This window comes from Centrocercus urophasianus, unplaced genomic scaffold (assembly GCF_019232065.1).
Source record: "Centrocercus urophasianus isolate 14NV4802_14NV808 unplaced genomic scaffold, USGS_Curo_1.0 seq_16, whole genome shotgun sequence".
Classification (NCBI taxonomy): Eukaryota; Metazoa; Chordata; class Aves; order Galliformes; family Phasianidae; genus Centrocercus; species Centrocercus urophasianus.
Genome location: NW_024884711.1, coordinates 45,070,591 through 45,088,955, shown reverse-complemented (window position 1 = coordinate 45,088,955; position 18,365 = coordinate 45,070,591).

The following is an 18,365-nucleotide window of genomic DNA, read 5'->3' as shown; positions in this document are numbered from 1 at the left end:
AAAAAGGAAAAAAAAAAAAAAAGAAAGAAAAGAAAGAAATGGGGAAAGAAGAATTTGTACGCATCAACCACACACAGACGAGAAAGCTGCCTTTTATTTTTTTCCTTTCAGGTAGAAATGCTGAGATCTTCAGAAAAGACAGGAAGTCTTAACACTGCCCTCCCCAGGGTGTCATCCATCAGTCAAGCCTCTCCTTTGGCCTTAGAATATTCAGTCTGTCTCTCTCTTCCTCAATTTGCTGTATCTTGTACAGGAACTCAAGGCCATGTTTAATATGTTTGTTTTTAACACCGACAACATAAAGGTCAATGTTTAAGTTAGGTTACGTAATCAGATCAGTCCCCAGTGACTAACCACAGAGCAAAATAATTCCCATCTAATTGTCCTCTTCTCCCACCCCCATCTTTCCGAACTGCCTTGGAAACACTTCAGGGCTGATCTCAAGTTTATACGTTACTGGAGTTAATTTTTCAAAAACACTTAAGCAAGACTTCCTTCATTAAAGACATTTGGGAAGGAAGAGAACTTATTTTTTTTCAATATACTACAGTGCAAAAAAAGATACCAGGGGATTCGCAGCAGGAATTACACACACTGGCCTCGTTTCCCTTTTTATGCAGCAAATATTCCCCATGAGTATTGGATTTCCATACTGAAATCCTTGGGGGCCTAGAGGACCAAAAATTGTCTGATATCCCCAGTTTTGTGAAAAAGAGATAGAAACACATGTTATCTCAGTTTGCTTTCATATACAGTTAGGAACATTTCTGGTTTTGGAAACATGAAATGGAATTGTAGGTAGAGTCTGGAAAGGATCAGGCTGAATATTACCCTGGAAAAGAAGGATCTCAGATAATGGTGATTGCCATGAATTAGGAATAAATCTGAGTGCCAACAGTTCACTTCCATTGCAGATAAGACAAACTACATAATAATACAGTGTGTTCGCAGGTGCATACCCAGTCAGGCACTCCACTTTTTATCCACAGTTTGGGATGGATTTGGAGAATTTGGAAGACTGTATTAAGAGGTTACCAATACACTATCAGCCACCGAGTGTATCCTATGAAAGGACCAATGAATCTGGGCTCTTGCATTAGTTGAAATGTAAACTAAAGAAGTGAATAGCTTCCTATAACTGTTTGAGGGGCTAGGAAAAAAATGCCATATCACACTTCATCTGAATTGTACTACATGATAAAAGGGGCAGTGGTTGTAGTTTTGAAGTTCAGACTAATCATTAGGAATGATTTCAACATATTGTAACACTGAAGCAGGTTATCCAAAAAACCTGTGGCATATGCCTCTTTAAAAGTTTGCAATGGCTACCATTGACCATAGTCCTGCTCCAGCTGAGAGTTCAGACTAGCAGACCTCTGGTTGTCTCTTCCAATCACCTTTTCCAGATTCTTCATAATTACCTTCCCCAGAAGCACTAGTTTTTAAACTTCCTAAGGACCTGCTGAAATCCTAAGTGCAGTAGAAGAAATAAGATAATTTGCTTATTTCTCTTAACTTATACCATGGTCTCCCATAGTTTTGTTTTCCTCATGGAGATTTCATTACGGAGATCTGTTTTCAAATTGGATATTTGTATTTCATTATAAGCAATTGGACAAAATCCCACCATGTATCCCCAGCTACCAGGATGCAATAGCAGGCTGAAGGCATGTCAAGTGTCCTCAGTGCTAGACAATGTCTCTGTGAGTCTCTGGCCACTTTTAGCAATCTGGTCTAAAAGATTGGTCACTGACTTACAGCTGGAAAAATCTTTGGAACAAGTCCTGTGCAAGGCTTGGTAGGGCATGTACCCCTGGATCCATAACAAAGGAATTTAGTTGCCGTGTCAGACAGACCTCTATGTGTAAGTACATACTGTTATGCCTCTAAAGCAGGTTGGAAATCAGCAGTTCTGAGCAGAAAAATCGTTTCGCATTTCAAATCTAGAAGAAAAAAATTCCATAGACTGTCTTCAAAAGAGTGGAATATTTTATCTTCAGATGCCAGTTCCTTAAAATTACCTTTGATCACTCTGCAGTTACTTCTATCTGAGCTCTTCATAGTGAGAAAAAAAATATCCTGAACAAGCAAGGTACTTAATAAAATAAAATATGAATTGCCTGGACACTAAGGTCCACAACTTTGCTGATCTCACCAAAGATAGGTTTTGCTTAAGTGCCTTATGCCAGCTGAACATTCTGTAACATGTCTCTGTAGGGTTGTCACATGAGACACTTGGTACTGTGGGAGTCCCATGACCTTTTGGAGCTGGCATCCAAAGTGGCACTGGGTGCTTCTCTTCAAGAAATTGATCTGAGCTTTCAGTACATGAGTAGACATCCACATGCAGACATGTGCATCCGGAGCTCAGTTCCACCTAAGCTCCTGGGGAACACTGTAGAGGCCTTCCAGTGTCTCAAGGATGCCTACAGGAAAGCTGGGGAAGGACAAATTGGGAAGGAAGAAGGAAAGCCACGTGGTCTAGCAGTTGGAGGAATGCTCTGAAACTGGGATTTACACTGCAGTCTGCCCTGAGTGGTATAAATTTCCAAAAATTTCACGGTCTTTAAAATCTGGAGAGTGATAGGAACATCCCCTCAGTAATGAGAATCAAACTTGTGAAGAAGTAAGGCTCTGAAATCCAGCGAACTGAAGCTAGTGGAACCTCTGTGCAAATATCTGCAAGCAGCTTTCCTAGTTGCTAATACTGGAATTTCATATATGTATTCAATGCGTACAGCAAAATTTACTGCATTTTATAGCTTCTTCTTAGATGAAACTCAAATGAGAAGATGTGAAAGCTGCTGAGGACTTAAAGTCTCTGTGGATAGGGTGTGCCCCCTTCAGCTGAAAGGCATAAGACTGGATTTCATCTATTGTTCTTCACTACAGGACACAGTGCTTTATCAAAAATGGGGAGAGAAACATTTGTCAGCTAGCAATAACTCGAACACCAAGAGGTACATTCAGCAGCCCATTACTTTAATACCGTAATAGGACTGGAGAATACCAAGAAGGATTAAGTACTCTGAGAGAGAAACATAAAACAATATGAAACACATAGAATAACAATACAAGGGAAAAAAAAAAAAAAAACAACCACCAAAAAAAACCTTTCATGCTCTGCATTGAATAATTCAAAGCAAATGTGAAGCCATTCTCTTCAGCAAGCCAACCACAATAGGTCACATGAGTGCTTGCATTATTTTTTTGTTTCCTTTTAATACGTAACATCAAGCCAGTGGTCCTGAGCAATATTAATAAGAAATATCTCTTGAACGACTGTGTTTGCCAAATGGCTGTTTTGTATTTATGCTGTAATTACTCTGATTATTCGATACATGCATTCGGTGCTTTTTCCTCCTACCAGGAAAATAGAAGCATCAGCTCCCCATACGTTTCTCATATTTGCAATCAAATGCATTCGTGGAAAATATGGTTTACTGAATTGCTGTGGGCAGGACTCATGCATACTTTTCTAATGCCGGATGTTTGGAGAAACGTTTTAAATATACATTCCACCTTTTTATGAATAAATTGTACCCTGGCTACAGAGACACCTGACGGGCCCTAAGCTGGGCAGCTCAGCTGATTGCTCAGCATGCTTTGCAACCCACTGCAAGTTGGTGTTTTACTGCAGAAAGAAGCAATTCTGTCTTACCCCACAAACAGCAGCTCCTGCTGCCTTGCGCCAGTCCAAACATTTATGTATCTGTGAGGTAGAATGAGTGAAGAAGCTGAAAGTAACCCAAAATAAGAAAACAGTGTTAACTCAGACTGGCTCCCTGATCTGTCCTGGGGAATTGCCACATAAGTATTTGCACTAGATTTGGCTTACAAGCATAAAAGATACAGGAAACTATGGCCAAGAATGCTCTGGACATACGGTCTCTTATATGATGATTTTCCTGAGCTGACAGACCATCCCAAAATCATAAGGACATCAGTGTAAGGGCACCCATATGGATATGGACAGATTCCTTTGTGTCTGGACTGCTTTGATGAGGTTCGTGCTAGCCAAAACCACATCACCTTGGATACTGCAGAGCATGCTTCAGCTTTGTGCAGCTTTAGTGCAAGAAACTGCACGTAGAGTACTGTGATTTTGTATTCTCCTTGCTAAGGTTCAAATAAAGCCACTCTCAAACAGGAACTTTTTTTTTTCCATGTTCACCTTATTTTCTTACTTATAAAGTTTATTTCAGTAACAGCACTGACACTTATGCTTTTACTTAACTGTGTTTTGAGAAGCAAAATAAAATAATTGTACAGATAATTTCTTACTCTTCTAACTCTGTGACTATTACTGAACATCTAACTACAAACTGATTATGGTAACTTTAGAGCTGATTCTGGTATTCTGATAGGACCATGACCTATTTTTTCTACATCTCTGCCTCTGCTTAATTTTCTCTCTCCCATCCATCTTCAAGGTCCACAGTAGGAAAGTGTACTGCTCAGCTTTAAGATATCCAAGGCCTCGGTCTCCTCTTGAAAGAAGAAAGACCAAGATGAAAATCACCTAAGGGAGGCAAACTGGTCATTTCATGACATGCAACATCAGTTCAAATTTTGAGGTACTTGCTTTTGGTTTGCTCATATTCGAAGCCCTCAAGGCCAGCATAGGGTTTTTATTCTTACCAACATGAAAATGAGTTTAAAATGTACCAGTAGAAACCTACTTTCTCCTTGCTGTTGAATTGAGGAGAAGAGAATATTTTCTGTATCATGCTATATCAAAAGTAGCCTGGACTCAAGCATTTAAGGAATTTAATTATTTCAGTTTGAATTCAGTGGCTTCAAAATATACAAGACAGAAAGCTTATTAAGCGTGGTAACATCAGACAAAGTTAGAAATAAAAGCTCCAGTTAATAGGCATAAAGAAGGAAAACACAGAAGCAGAAAGAGAAAGATGACAAACCAAAAGAATCCAAACATAACTTGGACATATTCTCTGTTTTTTCTTTCCTCCTCTCTCTTTGTGGATCTGTTTGTTGCCTCACTGGATGTTTCCAATGATATTCAGCCTACTGAGCAAGTATTTCTTGGGATTCACTTCAAAGCAAACAGAGCACTACATAGGGAAGGAAAGGAGGATGTTCAGATACGATGCCTCCAGCGAGGGCTCAAGTCCATGGAATCAGGACAGAAGCTGTTCCAGCTGAAAACTCCCCTCTTTGCTTTCCTGCATGCCTCCTATCTTTCTCATTCCCTTTGTTGTTGCTGTACTGGCGTTTTTGATACTTCACTAGCTACCTCATAGCTCAAGACAGGGTCATGCGGCTCCATCCCTCCCCCTGTAGTGTCTCTCCTCATCCTTCCACTTAAGACCACTGTGGTCTTCTTTGCATTGTTGTGTGAAAACCAACAAAAACACAGAGTGCTTTGATTCTATTTCAGCCATAACTACAATGTTTCCAAAAAAAAAAAAAAAAAAAAGAGGATGAAACTGAGAGTCAGGCAGAATTGTAATTCTTATGGTTTGCTTTTATTTTCTTCTATTTGAAAGGAGAATTGAGTGAAGCATAAAAGAAGAAAGGCAAAGAAAAAGCAGAAACAATAAACAGCAAAATGTTTATAGTAGGTCATCCATAACCAAGCTTTCCTGGAGTACACACAAACACATACACACAACCTCACTGCCTCTCCAGCAAAAACCCAGCGAGAACATGAAGACATGTGTTGCTCAGGCAAGAGGAGGAAAGCTTATTTATGATTTTCTGTATGAAGTTTTGTCTGTCCTGTATATGTATTTTTTTACTGTTTAAAGGTTCTAGCATATTTACCTTTTTGAAGGAGGTAGGTCCCAAGCCAGAAAACTAACACAGAGTAGATAATGATTCCTTCTGACAAAGATCCCTACATAGAGGTTAATAAAACATGTTGGGCACCAAAAAAGAGTGGATATTTTTCAAAATAAGTTAAAAAATGCATCAGGAGAGCAAAAAGTTTTAGCTGAGTTCCATAAGAAATAAATTACACACACACATACATTCATGCTTAAAAAGATGGCACTGATACAACTTCTCCAGTCACAAAAGGTCACTGACAGAATCAGGACTAGAAACTTGGTCTGCTCATTTCCTGGCTAGCAGCTACCTGAACTGCAACCTCCAGTTGATTTTTGCACAAACATTGCAAGAATGGGCAAATCTAAAAGCTTTGGTAGTGAGAAAGTTCACGCTTTCAAACTTCTTTTCTAGGTTTTTGTTATTTTTGTAAGCTATTGTGCCGAAATCATGGCTCAAACAATCTCAGAGAACTAATGTTAAAAAAAACAAAATCCCATTTTTTCCTCATCTTTTTTAATTGCAATGTCTGTACGAAGAGCAGAAGTCAAAACTCCTTAACTGAGAACACCTTAGAGTTTCTATGTCATTTTTATCTGATTTATCTGATTTATCTGATTTTCATTGTTCACTCTCTCCCTTTCTGTTCATGCACATGTATAGACTGCTGCATTAGTTTCATGCACAGTCTTGAGAACTTTATATTTAAAAGCTGTCTTACGCCCTTCCCCAGAAATACAGACAGCTTTTAATTGTTCAGTTGCTGCCCACAGAGTCAGGAATAGCAAACAGGAATCTGTGCTTTTGCTTTTCAGCAGGCAGCAGGTGGATTTGACTCAAGTGTTGAAAAACACTGATGCAGACACGCCATCACAAAAAGTGACAAAGTTGTCCAGGCAGGGCCTGCCCTTGGTGAAGCCTTGCTGGTTCTCTCATACCACCTTCTTTTAGTACAGGAACCTATAAAGACTACTCTGTCCATACATTCATAGAATCATCAATCTTTAAGGTTAGAAGGACCATTAAGATCATCAACCTACCCCACTGTACCATGTCCCCAAGTGCAGCATCTCATCTTTACTTGAACACTTGCGGGTATGGTGAATCCACCACCTCCCTGGGCAGGCTCTGCTAATACCTGACCACTCTTCCTTAGAAGAAATTCATCCTAATAACCAACCTCATTTATCCTAGTCCAAGTTGGAGATGTTGTCCTTGCAACAGCTTTCCATCTGCTCTGCTTTTACTATGCATTCAACACTTAACTGACCAAAACATGTGCTAGAATGGTCTCAAAGTTATTTTATGTGAAGCAAGAGATTTCTACAGAGAACATCCCATTGTCTGCTTGAGTAAATCTCCTAGGTCTTTGTTTCTTGTTTATGCTTCAGAACATCTCAGTTTAGAAAATCCATACTAGGAAGTGTATGAGACAGTGCAGATGCTTGTTGCAAGCCAAAGACTGTGGTCAGTCTATGCACAAAAACATGAGTCCAGCTTTGGCCTACAGCATTCCCTGCAAACAAATGCTCATTGAATTTTAAATCTCCTTCTCTGACCTCTGAAACTGTTTATCAAGGCAAGGCAATGTGCTGCACTGAGGGTGTTGCTATTTAAAAGCGTTCTGAGCTAAAAGGAGTCAAGGGAAACCAGAGAGAGAAGAAAAAAAAACCCAAACAAATGGAAGGAGGCTTGTGAGTAGATGTTGTAGCCTGTTTCCACGACACGTGAAGTGTGTGGCATGCGATATAAATAACACGACCTGGTACCACACTGACGATTGCACTTCTGGAGCAGTGGAAATAGTAGCTCAAATCAACATTGTAAGTGGAGATTAGGGGACTGTGACAATTTCCTTTGGCTAACTCCTTACACTGAGCTTTTCAGCAGACTTGATGGGTTTTAAATATACATTTTGTTTCCCATGACCTTCAGATAACCCAAAAGGAGGCATCAGCTTGTCAGGGCATGCACAGATAGGGGAACATTCAGTTTTCTAAGCAAGCACACCAAAGGGCTCTGTGGGGCATCTCAGGGAATCACTCTGTCACCCTAACCCTTTATACTCCCTGAAACAGAGGAAGAACACTGTAAAATGAATCAGAGCTGATGGCCACATCCTGGGGACAGAGAGAGTATCAGTAACATAAATAATGTATTAATTCCCCGTGACAGAGGAGAGGTGAATATGGCTTAAAATTTCACTTGCCACATGTCGGATCAAAAAGCTCTGTTCCAAAAGAGAAATTTAAACAATGCTGTTGTAATATAAGCTTAGATTTCTCTGAAATCACTTTCCACTCTCAAGATCAAACTCCCTCAGTGGCTTTGAGCAGTGACAGTACTCCTGATAGTGAATTAAGAAAACTGGGGACAGTTTGTGGAACTCGTTTCATCTGATTGATTTGGGATACCCACGTTAGGATAAGAATTATTCTGTAGGTTCCACTGACTATTACAAGTATATCCATATCAGCTACAGGAGGACATACAGATGACTGGTCCTGGTGGAGACATCCAATGAGTCAGTTGAACACTTATTCTCTTGACATAGGCATCCAATGCAGAGACAGAAACCTCTGGACATCTAAATTAAGTTGCATTCATACATAATTTGAATCCAGTCACATAACAAGAAGCAAGAGGGCTCCCCTCTTAATTCATGCCCGCATAAGAAAGCCAACGTGGGATTTAGGTGCTCATAAAATTAATCTAGCAACCTTTGAGATGTCCCAGTGTACTGAAGACATCTGAAAAGAAATGGCAGCTGTAACTTAGAACCAAGAAAGCTGTATAGGTTTGGAAGACCTTGTGAATTGTAAATAAGGAAACAGGCAGTTTCAAAAGCTAAGTGATAACTACCACAGATGCCTCATAGGTACCTAGAAATTTGTTAGACCTGCTATTTCTGCCTGTTTTGGAACATTTTCTGATGATCAACATGTAGCCAAAGGCATTCAAATTCAGGGAGTTTCTTCTGAAACGGCACAGAACGTGAAGGGAGCTTATAGGTAAAAAGATTCATGAAAACAAATCTTTTCAAGGAACAGCTGGACCTTACTCCCATTGACTGCAGTGAAAATGAACAGTTGTGTGTATATATCTCAAGACTAACACCTAAAGGGAAGGAATTTTGCCTGCGTCTCCCATGTGCCTTGCCTGGAGCTGGGATTGGCCATGTTGAAGTAGTGTTCTTATTCCTTTGGCATAAAATCTCCTCCACCTGCATTTGCTTTAAACTGCTTCATTTTGTCTTATTACCAGCTTAATAAAAATAATATTAATGTCTTCATTTCATTCTGTAAAGGGTTTTTCTGTTTTGGTTTTTTTTTTTTTTTCTGTATGATTATTGGACTGGCAGCCAACCAAGGTCTTTGCTGTAAATTGCAATGCAAAGACTATGTGCAAATGATATCTTGCTGCTTGAGTTACAAGAGAAAGGAGTTTTCATAGGCATTAAAGGGAAACAAGTGTGTTTTTTTAAATGAAAGAGGTTAACTGAAGTGCTACCTTTTGGTGAACCAGAGCTACCTAAAAGAACAAAGCATTTTTTGGTTATTTTGGTTTGTATTTTACCTCCGGTTTGTATTTTACCTTTGGAAAATATTCTGCTATCTCAACATACACACCAGTGTGAGTCCAGGGGTTGCAATGACTCTTGTGGCTTTTTTGAACAGGATCCCATATCTAGTATTTTATTTCCAGAACTCCCAGAGAGTCACATGATGATGAGAGAGTCTCAAGACTTCTTTTTTTTTTTTTTTTTCCTTGCAGGAATGAAGAAACTTTGAAAAAGTGGTTTCCTAAAGGTTCGAGAATCAAAAGCAAAAAATAAAAAGAGAATTCTAATTTACAAGGCAATTTATAATTCGTCTGTTGATCTTCACTTTTTTGGCCATTCGACTCATTTCAGAATTAACAGAGTACTGAAGTCCAGACGCGCGACGACAGTTGTATGTGACCTTCCATAGGGTCTGAGGTCAGTGCAGCAGCTCCCAGATGACAGCAGAACATAATTCTCTTTCTGAGATGGTGATGCATAAGCAAATTAAGGCCCTCTACACATGTGGGCAAACCAAGATGTTCTGAGCTTGTACTGAATGCTTATGCAAGATGTCATGTTTCTATTTAGCTCCTCATATCAGGAGGATTCTCTGGGAGCTCAGTGCTTATGATTACAAACCTGAGGACTCCTAAAATGAGCAGGAGGACAAACAATAATTGCTCCAGGCTAAAGAAGTGCTATACTGTACAAAACATACATTTTGCTTAAATTGCAATTCAGATATTGTGGATGTCTCTACAGGTGTCCTTTTTTTTTTTCTTTCTTTCTTTCGTTCTTTTTTTTTTTTTTTTAAAGGTAAATTAACCTGTTTCCTATGAAGGAAATCTACTTTCATGATTTTGATGCAGAGAAATAAGCAGAGTCAGTAGAAGTCAGAACTTTGTGTCCATTGCTGATGCTACCATCTATGTGATTTCAAAGTGCCCTGCATAAGTAGCTATCACAGTACAGCTCTTTGCTTTTCCTAGCACAGAGAGCTGTGTAACAGATACAGCAAGCTCATGGTGTAGAGGTCTTTATGAACCTGATTAAACATCATCTCACTAATTTCATCAATAGATCTAGAAGGATAGGACCACTAAGATGATCAGAGGGCTGGAGCACCTCTCCTATGAAGAAAGGTTGAGGCAACTGTGCTTGTTTAGCTTGGAGAAGAGAAGGCTCTGGAGAGACCTCATTGTGGCCTTCCAGTGCTTGATGGGAGCATATAAACAGGAGGAGGAACGGCTGTTTGTGAGGGTGGATGGTGACAGGACAAGGGGGAATGGTTTTTAAACTAAGTCAGGGAGATTTACATTAGATATTAGGAGGAAGTTTTTCCACACAGAGGGTGGTGAGGCACTGGAACAGGTTGGCCAAAGAGGTTGTGGATGCCCCATCCCTGGAGGCATTCAAGGCCAGGCTGGATGTGGCTCTGGGCAGCCTGGGCTGCTGGTTGGTGACCCTGCACACAGCAGGGGGTTGGAACTGGATGAGCACTGTGCTCCTTTGCAACCCAGGCCATTCTATGATTCTATGATCCTACTCCAGAGGCACAGGGATACAGGGGCAAGAGACAGGAGTGCCTGGACCTGCACCAGCCACAAGCAACTGGTCGTCTCCAAATATTCTGCATTCTTGTGCTCTCAGTGTCCTGCCAGGCGAATTTTCTGGCCCCAAAATTTCACGCTTTCATTTCCAGTACTAATGACCCTGAATGGATATTTGGTCTAATAATAACTGGGTTAGTGACATTTGAATTACCAAGGAAAAATCACTGCATTTCCGTTGACTTTTGCACTCAGTTTAATAACATGGGATGCAGCCTTTGGTACTGTGAGGAAGGAACTCCCTCCATACGCACTGTGACTGTTGCTACAGTTAATGTGCTGACATATCAGGCAGATGAATTGTGTTCTGCCTTAACGATACTAGCTTAGGATGCATCAGTATTTGCTCTTAGATTGCTTTGCTTTTGAACTGTGTTTAGCATCATGTTCAAGATCCCACTCTGATAAGCACTGAACCTTGATCCTTCAGAAGGGCTCCAGCTCTGCCCGTGGCATGTTTAAATCACTGGGGACTTGTGTTACTGATTTCAACGAAGGCAAAACTAGGGCATTGGATGCTAAATCTATTCATCTTCCCACATTCACTTTCTAAGGAATGATAGCAGCAGACTAAAGAGGCTATAAAAGCTTTGAAAGAACCTCAAGCAGAAATCCATTGAAGTGTAAAAGCAGCAATTCACTGAATGGGAACCAGAGCGGCCACTCCAATTCCAAGAGGAGGATGCCTGAAGAAGCCTTCTGAAGTGGTCAGGACCCTCTCAGGAGCTGATTAGTGCCTTTCCCGATTTCTGTTTGCAGTGAACATTATGTGTGTTCCTCAGCTGCTGCTCTCTCACTACTAATTTGGGGTTCAGGAAAATTAAAAAAAAAAAAAAAAAAAAAAAAAAAGGCCTTCCATTCAATTTCCTTTTTTAAAGCATTCCTTAAAAGTTGTGATTTGTTGTTGATTTCACTAGAATTGGAAGGGGCACCTGTGGTCACACCTCCAACTGCAGCATAACTCAGACCAGAAACCCCTTGTCTGTAATTGCTGCTTCTGCTTGAATGTCTGCACTCCAGGCTGCAAAGATCTTTAGATCTTTCCTAGTTTCTGACTCCCTGGATCTTCTTGAGGAGCTGTGATCTTATCTGATTACAGCTGCTGGCTTCTGTAATTGGCTAGCGTCACTGGGAATACATTTGTGAATAGAATTGCTCTGCAAGTGTTGCAGTGCTTTTGACTCAGGGATGAACAAAGTTCCAAAGGCTTTGTCCTGCTGGTTCCTCCAGTCACTGAAGTTCTACCTGAATAAGCCCTGAGGAGAGATGGACGATTAGGAATGGCTTAGAAATATCCATAGAGTAGGGACTTGGTGGATATGTTTTAACTATCACGAATCAAGAATCCTTGGTTATTCAACGTTACTTTTGCCATATCAAGTAACTCAATAGATTTTCCAACATCAACCACTTGGAACTGAGGATGAGATACCCAAAGTAATTTCAGTGAGGTTAGCAAAAGGAGTTCCTGCCTGTAGGCAGCCCATCCAATTGAAAATTATGCTTAATCTTTGTTTTGTACTGTCCGCTGTAAAATGTAATGCAGATCACAAAAAGAACAACAAACATACAAAAAAAAAAAAAAAAAAAAAAAAAAAAAAAAAGCTGCAGTTCTAAAATCCTTCATTCAATCAAACTAATTATCAGACACTCATTATATCTACTAAATCCAGTGGTCATTTATTTAAGCTAATTTAAATTTTCTAATGAATGGGACAGAGAAATCTGACATCTCTTCACGTTGTCACCAGTCCTGGACTAGTTGCCCCCCAGGAAATCAGGCTGCCCAGAGCCCCATCCAACCTGGCCTTGAGCACCTCTAGGGTTGAGGCAGCCACAGCTTCTCTGGGTGGCAGTGCCCCTCTCTGAGAATGGAATTTCTTCCTAACATCTAACCTGAATTTCCCCTCTTTTAGTCTGAAGGCATTCCTCCTTGTCCTATAACAATTAGACTATACAAAAATGTGGTCCTCCTGCTTGTAGGTTCCCTTCAAGAACTGGCAGGCCACTAAGAGCTCTCCCCCAAACCTTCTCTTCCAACCAAGTCTTTGTTCACTGAATAGTCCAGCCTTCAAATCCATATTTATCCAATTTAGAGATAAGGATGTGCTGCAGGACCGTGTCAAAGGCCTTGCACAAGTCCAAGTAGACAGTTGAGCGGAGCAGCATGGCTCATCTTCAAACACCTTGAAAGGCTAGTGTATGTGACGGATCAAGGAATGCTGCCTTAAGCAGGCCCCTGGAATCATTGGATAAGCAGTCCTATATACTACTGAGGTAATCTATGATCCTAAGCTCTATCTGGGTTGACAGCCAGCACAGGTCAGGAGGCTTAGTATGCTTAAAGCCACTCAGATGCTTGTCCTTCTGCTAGAAGTGAAGCCACAGTCAATCTACCATTCTTTGCTGAAACATTTTCGTGTCTTTACCTCATAAATCTAGCCAGCATGCCTCAGCTCAATGGAGCTCTGAGCATCTGTAATACTGAACCGTGAAAACGTTCAGCACTTTTGAACAAGGATATACAGGACAAAGTAAGTCTCCAAAGCAATGGTCAACCACTAGAAAGGAAAGAGAATAGGTTATGACAGTTACTGTGTTTCATATACTTCTTTATTGCCACAGGTTGTCTTTGCATTGCATGCAGAGTGAAGATGCCAAGGAATAGCACTGGTTCACTGAGATAGAATTTTTTTCAGCTGAAAGCTAGTCAACCTGAAGAACTGGTGCCACGCATGACAGCAGCTCTGTCAACACACGCAGCAGATGGTTGGGCTTCACGGGGGATGGTGGGAGCAAGCAGGGGAAAAGGAGCCTCAGATCCAATCTTGGGAGAGAGCAAAGAGTAAATAAACGTCTGGGCATGCACTATGGCAGCCAGCAACAGTGGTCAAAGGCACAGGAGATACAGCTGTGTGAGATAAGCAAGAAGGCAACGGCCTCACGACTGTAAGGGAAAGATGGTGCCAGAGCTGGATTGGGAAGAGTTTGTGGCTTATCACTTTAGAGTCTTACAATGACAGAAGTCTAAATAATAATTTTTTTTTTTTTTTTTTTTTTCCCCTAGTTAATAAAAGTGTAAAAGTAGCCATGAAAAAGATTCAAATCAACATCAATGGTGACTGAACAGCTCCATATAGTAGATCAGCAATTCCAGCCAGGAACCTGGAAGTATGACCCTTACTGCAGCTGAGTTATACTTTCAGAAACTTTTAGAATCATTGAATCATTAAGGTTGGATCAGCACCATGCCCACTAAAACACTTACTCTGTGCTATCAGACAAAGCCAAACTGCTTTCCTCAGATAATCATCTGCCCACTTCATTGAAGAAGGGCTGTAAAGGCTTCACCCCGATGAGGAAGGTGCAGTCTTACCTTATTCCACTCTCATCAGGTGGAATAAGGTGGATCTGAACTGTACCCTTCAGTGCCCAACCAGTGTCTCTTTCTGAGCAGTCCAGATGCAGGGAGAAACTGTAATCAAAAGCACTTTTTTCATTAGTGTATCCTTCTTTAAATAAAAGTCATGATATCTCACTTATCTCTGGATAAGTATTCTTTTGAATGCAAATATATACACACAATTTTATCACATTATGATTACATTTCAAATTACAGCTTACAAATTTTTCTTGTCTTAATTTTTGGCAAGATCTGCAAAACAAAAAAAAGCCCATAAAAGCGAGTTTTTCATGTTGTCTGAACATGTGTTTTGTTTTCCAAACTGAGCTGAAGGTGGTGTTGCCTGGGTCTAACCCATATGGTATTGATGACCCTCTGAGAAAGGGCAGGAATACAGCAGCTCTTGTAGCATCTCTGATATACCCCAAACTGCACAGCGCAGCGGTGGAAAACATTGCTGTGCAAACTGTCATCACCCAGTGCTGATAATGAAGCTGCAGGAAGGATTCTGTAGAGTGTGGAAGGCAGCAGCCTGAGGGAAAAGGGGTGGCAAGACACTGAATATTGCACCGGGAACTGGCTAGACTTAACACTTGCAGGACCCTCTCTGCCTGACCAGCTCCTCTTCCCCACACTTATCACCTTTTCCCAATGCATCTGCTGAAGAAGGATGGTCTCATGATGCCTATCACCTCCACACTGGGATCACTGTCTTTTCCCATTCTAACCAGAGCTCTCTTCTTGAATTTCATTCAAGTGCGTGGTCAAAACAGTGACGTGCCTTTTTCCATGAATGACCCACTGCAAAATCTGCAAACAAGTTTAAGAGATAGGCAGGATCAATCGTCTAATCCACAATGCCATTATAGCAGTGTTCAATCACCAAGCATCTTAATGCCACACATGTATACAAATTGCTCGCAGAGCACAAGCAGAATACTTTTGCCTGTGAAAGCCTATATTCTATCAATCATTACAGATTTGCTTGGATAGGAATATGAAGATCCAGTTCATCAGAAATGTATCAGTTATTTCCTTGGGAACTTACAGCCTAAATATCTTTTAAAACCACGATATAGGTAAACCAGAGAAATTATTCAGGGAATAAGTCTCAGAATAGAGAAATGATGGAAGATTTTCTAATCAATCACTGACATGTAACTGCAAAGAACCAACCATTAGCCCATAAAACAGGAAATACTTGAGCGCATGAAGAACAAACAGTTCTACAAAAATTAAGATACTATATCATGTTTATAAATACATCCATGCACTTAAGTGTTCAAATGGTTGGGGATTTTTGTTGCTAAAAGTGATGCTGATATGTGCTGGCAGAAGAGGATTTTGTTCCTGGAGCAACTGCCAGAAGTATTCAGGAGATAAATATGTGCAGACTTGCTATGCTGCTTCTTGGCCATTTGAATTACGGAGTAACCAATCAGCAGCATTAAGTGCTGTATTGGATGTTTTGAAGATCAGTGCTATATTAATAATATGTTCTTGATGGATATGGGGTGAGGTAGGCATTAGCAGTGAAGGTCACATCTTTCTCACACTTATCCACAAGCTGTGAACTCATGCAAACACTCCTACAGACGTGAATGAAGTCAGACAGATCTTATTCCCCCCTCCAGATTCTTATTCTTCCCTCTGATTTTCTACTGATCCTTTGTAAAAAACGTTTGCTCTAGACTCATTGCATCAGCATAGAAAAATCACTAAAATATCATACAATCATAGAATGGTTTGAGTTGGAAGGCACCCTAAAGATCATCTATTTCCAACCTCCTTGCCATGGATGGGGTTGCCAATCACTAAATCAGGCACTAGACCATGTTGCCCAGGGCCTCATCCAACCTGGCCTTGAACACCTATAGGGATGGGGTATCCACAGCTACTTCTCTCTTTCTTGTAGCCCTACTCACTGACAATGTTACGAGAGCAAACAAAACAATTGAAATGGTTAGGCTAGATGAAATACTGAAGTGTTGGCCTTGTACCATCTCAGGCTCTCTGCATAAGTAAATTCATCTGCTTCTTTATGATTGACATGTATTGCTGGCAAGGTAAACCACTTGGCTGTCAGTTGGAGCACGAAATAAATTGAAAATTACAATAGCTGCTATTATAAACCTCAGGAAATTTTGGTTTTGTTAACACGGCAACAGCAGAATAGCCAATCCAAAAGGGATTAGGGGCACATAAAATCACTGGGAATGGCTAAATTTTGGGGGAAGACTGCAAAGAAGGAAAACAAAAGGAGTGAAGAAAATGCTGGGATACTCCATGGAAACAAATAGTTATATATATATCTTCCCTCCAGCAGCAACAACCTCAAAGCTTTATGCATTCAGACTATATAGGTGGCAAGTTGGTAATAGAAATCCATGCCAAGACCAGAGAACTTCCAGCCAAAACAGATGTAGGTTTATAGTGGCAAAGAAAGCCTTTAAAATGGGTCCAGGGACTTCCAAATTCAATAGTACGTCGATATAAACCTGAAGACATGAAAATGGGATCTGAGCTTTTAAAATGAAAGAACTAATGAAGTGGCGTTTTCATGGGTCGCAGCCCACATTTCGCCTTACCAAAACACAGCAGTCCTCTCAAATTAACCCTGATTTTTCACCTGAGAATCACAGGGATGTGGCCTGAGAAATCCTCTGCAGAACAATTCGGCACTCTGACATCAGCAGCATTGTTATTGTTCCCTCGTGGTATTGTGTTATGCTATGCTTATAGACCACACAGATTGCATTTGGTCATGGAAGCTGGAAATCATGTTGGGGATAGGATTTGTGATGATGTTATGCGTATGAAGTCAATGGAGCTTGACCAGGCAAACACAAAGCAAAGACATACACCCATAGAAACATCCACATTGCTCACTGCACACACAGCTGCATTCTTAATAGAAAGATATGGCCAGCACAGAGGGGCTATCAGTTTATTCACTGATACATAAATGTTTTGGTTACTGCCTATGTGCGGCACCCCAAAAAAAAGTGATGGTTTTACATGAAAAGCATTTTACAAGTTGTAAAAATGCAACCCCTTACAAAGAGAGCCTACAGTGTGAATATGAAGAGAATCAGCATTCATTGAGACAGGGGAAGAGAGGGAATCCTTGTCCATCTTCATTGCCTAATGTTGGTTCCTAAATGCCATTTCACTACTAGGTGAAGCATTTACTGAAAGTTCAACACACATATCCTTTTATTTTTTCTCATCATTCCTTTCTAAGAATAGAACATTATAAAATACTATTAATAAAAACTTTAAAAATATATTTTCCCTCATAAATTTTAAGATATAATCTCATTACCTCAAGAGCTGGGGTGACTTGTGTAAAGATCTGCCAAAAAATCGCAGTTCCTGCTCACAATTTACACAAGGAATTTTTATCAAACTCTAAATTAACTGAATTAAATTTTAGTGGGGTTAAGAACTCTGCATGGCCATTGATTTCTAATTGAACATACTGTCTGAAAGGTACTTTTGGGCTTAAGACACACTGGGGTGATAGCTGCCTTGTCATCCCATGCTGCACGACACTGGTAATCTTCAGAGTTAAAACCAGTAGCTGCCACAGCAACTGTTAAATGGATGTGTTTCTGCAAAAGAAGGAAGTAACAGCTGTCCCTGGTCAGAGGAAAGGTCAGTTTAGTCCAGCATCCTGTCTGTCAAGAGGGCAATGATCTCCTTCTTTCCTTCTTTCTCTCTTTCTCTCTTTCTTTCTTTCTTTTACTTTCTTTCTTTCTTTCTTTCTTTCTCACTTTCTTTCTCGCTTTCTTTCTTTCTTTTTCTTTCTTTCTTTCTTTCTTTCTTTCTTTCTTTCTTTCTTTCTTTCTTTCTTTCTTTCTTTCTTTCTTTCTTTCTTTCTTTCTTCCTCTCTTTTTCTTTCTTTCTTTCTTTTTCTTCCTTTCTTTCTTTTTCTTCCTTCCTTCCTTCCTTCCTTCCTTCCTTCCTTCCTTCCTTCCTTCCTTCCTTCCTTCCTTCCTTCCTTCCTTCCTTCCTT